This window comes from Anopheles coluzzii, assembly GCF_943734685.1.
Source record: "Anopheles coluzzii chromosome X unlocalized genomic scaffold, AcolN3 X_unloc_33, whole genome shotgun sequence".
NCBI classification, from domain to species: domain Eukaryota; kingdom Metazoa; phylum Arthropoda; class Insecta; order Diptera; family Culicidae; genus Anopheles; species Anopheles coluzzii.
The window spans coordinates 42,501-47,500 of NW_026054462.1; positions in this window are offsets into that span (position 1 = coordinate 42,501).

Here is a 5,000-nt window from a genome sequence, read left to right on the forward strand (position 1 = left end):
CTTTCCAAGAATGGTGTCCGCGACGGGAGGGCAAGCGTCCTTCCCAGGTTTCCCTAGTAAACCTTGTATGGTAAACATACCCAAGCGTGTCCGTAAGCACGCAACGATAGTCACGAACGAGCACATACCTAGGGAAAGTACTCTACGTACTAGGACTTCTGTCCAAGAATGGTGTCCGCGACGGTCGGGCACTGTGACGCAATTACCAAATCCTAGAATCGTACAAGCAGTGTGTACAAACATAAACATTAACGCGTTCGCTCGGGCTGCGCCGTCCGTGTTGAACACAAATGCGGGTGATTATATGAGTGGATGGACAAAAACATGCGTGGCGAAGACAATTTTCTGCACGATGTGCACATAGCTCATTTCGTCGTCCCGGGCGAATGGAAAAACACAAAAATCTCGAGTATCTTTCTAGGTTTCTGTTATAAAAGGGCAGGCCAAAAGGTGACCGGTTGAGATGAGCATTTTAAGCATGCAAGCACTTAATTGCAACTTTTCCTACAAAAACTAGGTACGTACACGTAGATTGTATCAACATGGACATCCATGATTGCGTACGCCCGGGCTGCGCCCTCCGTGTTGTACTTTCCCTGATTGGTACACAATTTTGGTGCAAGTGTACCAACATCGACATCTATGAACGCGTACGCTCGAGCTGCACCCTCCGTCTTGTACTTTCCCTGATCGGTACACAGTTTTGGTGCACGGCTATCCCGAAAGGCAACTTGTACCAACATCGACATCCATGAACGCGTACGTAGCGTACTTTCCCTGATCGGTACACAATGTTGGTGCACGGCATAGGAAATGGGCTTAAAATGGTCAAACTCAATCCATTTCCACTAAAGATAGTCAATAACAGCTGTGCCGATGAAGTAGGGCACGATGCAAGTCAATGTTATTTAATGAATTACATGTTCACCATACATTTCAGTACAAAATTGCTCGGTCAGACCTACAAAGTGCTATATCTCGAATACTAAACGTCGCAGATGGGTGTCGTAGAACAATTTTAAGTTCGTCTAACGATTCTACATCCGATTCTGGATAGTGGTTTTTCGACCACTTTTCAACATTTTGTGACACCCCGAACCTAGGGGCAGCTCCCTAGCTTTTTTCAAAAATGTGCACCGAACGGGCCAGAGAGCTCGAGTAGTCGAAAATTTTTTTTTTTGCTAAAACCCCTCAAAACGTGTCAGGAACGCACCCTAGATGATGAAAAGTGCAACCAGAATGTCAATCGACAACATGCCCGGGGGTACAAATTTGCTCTACGCGTCCCTAGGTAGGGTACTTTTTCATACAAACATCAAAGTGTACGGTGCACACAGTGCGCGGAACAAAAATTGCTCGGTCAGACCTAGGACGGGCCATATCTCGAATACTAAACGTCGCAGATGGGTGTCGTAGAACAATTTTAAGTTCGTCTAACGATTCTACATCCGATTCTGGATAGTGGTTTTTCGACCACTTTTCAACATTTTGTGACACCCCGAACCTAGGGGCAGCTCCCTAGCTTTTTTCAAAAATGTGCACCGAACGGGCCAGAGAGCTCGAGTAGTCGAAAAATTTTTTTTTGCTAAAACCCCTCAAAACGTGTCAGGAACGCACCCTAGATGATGAAAAGTGAAACCAGAACGTCAATCGACAACATGCCCGGGGGTACAAATTTGCTCTACGCGTCCCTAGGTAGGGTACTTTTTCATACAAACATCAAAGTGTACGGTGCACACAGTGCGCGGAACAAAAATTGCTCGGTCAGACCTAGGACGGGCCATATCTCGAATACTAAACGTCGCAGATGGGTGTCGTAGAACAATTTTAAGTTCGTCTAACGATTCTACATCCGATTCTGGATAGTGGTTTTTCGACCACTTTTCAACATTTTGTGACACCCCGAACCTAGGGGCAGCTCCCTAGCTTTTTTCAAAAATGTGCACCGAACGGGCCAGAGAGCTCGAGTAGTCGAAAATTTTTTTTTTGCTAAAACCCCTCAAAACGTGTCAGGAACGCACCCTAGATGATGAAAAGTGCAACCAGAACGTCAATCGACAACATGCCCGGGGGTACAAATTTGCTCTACGCGTCCCTAGGTAGGGTACTTTTTCATACAAACATCAAAGTGTACGGTGCACAAAGTGCGCGGAACAAAAATTGCTCGGTCAGACCTAGGACGGGCCATATCTCGAATACTAAACGTCGCAGATGGGTGTCGTAGAACAATTTTAAGTTCGTCTAACGATTCTACATCCGATTCTGGATAGTGGTTTTTCGACCACTTTTCAACATTTTGTGACACCCCGAACCTAGGGGCAGCTCCCTAGCTTTTTTCAAAAATGTGCACCGAACGGGCCAGAGAGCTCGAGTAGTCGAAAATTTTTTTTTTGCTAAAACCCCTCAAAACGTGTCAGGAACGCACCCTAGATGATGAAAAGTGCAACCAGAACGTCAATCGACAACATGCCCGGGGGTACAAATTTGCTCTACGCGTCCCTAGGTAGGGTACTTTTTCATACAAACATCAAAGTGTACGGTGCACAAAGTGCGCGGAACAAAAATTGCTCGGTCAGACCTAGGACGGGCCATATCTCGAATACTAAACGTCGCAGATGGGTGTCGTAGAACAATTTTAAGTTCGTCTAACGATTCTACATCCGATTCTGGATAGTGGTTTTTCGACCACTTTTCAACATTTTGTGACACCCCGAACCTAGGGGCAGCTCCCTAGCTTTTTTCAAAAATGTGCACCGAACGGGCCAGAGAGCTCGAGTAGTCGAAAAATTTTTTTTTGCTAAAACCCCTAAAAACGTGTCAGGAACGCACCCTAGATGATGAAAAGTGCAACCAGAATGTCAATCGACAACATTCCCGGGGGTACAAATTTGCTCTACGCGTCCCTAGGTAGGGTACTTTTTCATACAAACATCAAAGTGTACGGTGCACAAAGTGCGCGGAACAAAAATTGCTCGGTCAGACCTAGGACGGGCCATATCTCGAATACTAAACGTCGCAGATGGGTGTCGTAGAACAATTTTAAGTTCGTCTAACGATTCTACATCCGATTCTGGATAGTGGTTTTTCGACCACTTTTCAACATTTTGTGACACCCCGAACCTAGGGGCAGCTCCCTAGCTTTTTTCAAAAATGTGCACCGAACGGGCCAGAGAGCTCGAGTAGTCGAAAAATTTTTTTTTGCTAAAACCCCTCAAAACGTGTCAGGAACGCACCCTAGATGATGAAAAGTGAAACCAGAACGTGAAACGACAACTTTGTTGGGGGTACCCTTTTTACTCTACGGGCCACTAGCTTAGGCGCGCCAACAGCGCTTTCCTCTCGGGTTCCCATTTTTTGCCCTCCTGGGATTATGATCATTTACTCATTGCCTACTATAGGGAAGGTACCTTGCTCCGAGGTCAAAAATGAAGATTTCACCAAATCGTAGTTTTAACCTCTATTTAGTCGTAGGAGCATGGTTTGCAGTGTCCGTGGGTCATATAAGCCCCCGTTTGGGTCATACGTCCCCTCCCCGATGAAAATCGTCATATGACTATAGGCCGAACTTATGAAGCAAAAGTGGTGTCTGGTGGGTTCTGCCGATGATCTTAACCTATGATTTTGAGTTTCCACTCTTTCAAAACGTTTCCTGGAGCAGTACATCACGGGTCTACGGACCCAAAGACTTCGTTGCGATGGTTTCAAGCATAAAAGTTGTAACAGTTAAGGGTTTTTAATACGCGTATATTAAATCATTGCTTGAAACTAAGCTTCGTTGTCTTTAAACTCTGCAAGACCAATCGAACTTCTTAGGGAAACTCGAAGCATTCACGCTAAGCTGGTGGTGCAGGGCACATAGCGTGATGAAACCGGGTTTCCCTAACCAATGTGGCATATTTTTTCCCTGAGAGTGAAGCTCAGACCCACGTAGGGGAGAGCGAAGTGGAACTTTAATGTTCAATGCAGCAAATGTTCGCCATGCGGATAAACAAGTTGGAATAGTTCAATGTAGTGTAATGCAAACACGAATCGCAAATAACGATACGGGACCCAGAAGCAATTCTGCGGATCCCTCGGGGAGTGGTGAGTTGATATAAATTAGAGGTGAAAGTCCAAGTTGTTCGAGCTCCGGCTCGGCAGCCGATACGAGGTTCCTGTTGAGCTTGTTTGTACATCGCGCAGAGGCGCCGTTCGGTTCTAGCAATGATTCCCGCCACCATGTTCCATGCGTGCAGAGATCCGTTAGAGCTCGTTCAATGTGTCCCGCCGTGATTACGAAAAAGTCCAACAGTTGACTTAGTTGGGTGTGCGTCAAGTAATCGCGCAGAGATGCCGATCGGTTCCTAGCAATGTTTCCCGTCACAAGGTGGTATTGGCACCTGTGCAGAGTGGCCGTTAGCAATGTCTCCCGTATCACGGTGGTGTACCATCACTAGTGCAGAGTGACCGCTAGCAATGTCTCCCGTCACAAGGTGGTAGCCCAGAAGTGCAGAGAAGCCGCTGTAGCAAAGTCTCCCGTATCACGTTGGAGTTCTTCCACTAGTGCAGAGAGATCGCTGAACCGTTCAATGTGTCCCGTCGTGGTGTGCTTGTACCGAGCACGTAGGATACACCTTGCTTTGTTGGTTTGGGATAGGAGTGGTCGCGCAACTGCCTCCACGCCGCAGAGTGCCAGTTCGGATTGAAGGTCAACTTTAGCCGTTCAATGCATCAGTCGGTGGGTGTTCAGATGGCATCACAACTTCCCCTAGGTGCTCAAGTTGGCTGGGTTGTAAAACATGTACACATGCGCAGAGTATCGTGCGTACTAGCAAAGTCTCCCGTCACGGTGGTTACGAATGAGTTCCATGCAGTGCAGAGCGATCGTTAGTGCGTGCAATGTACCAGTCGATGTGTCGTACCGGCATACAACCCCGCTTAGAGGCCCGTCGCTCGAAGAGGACAAGAAAGAGTGCGCAGAGTGCCGTACCGGCATAGCAATGTCTCCAGACATACGTTGG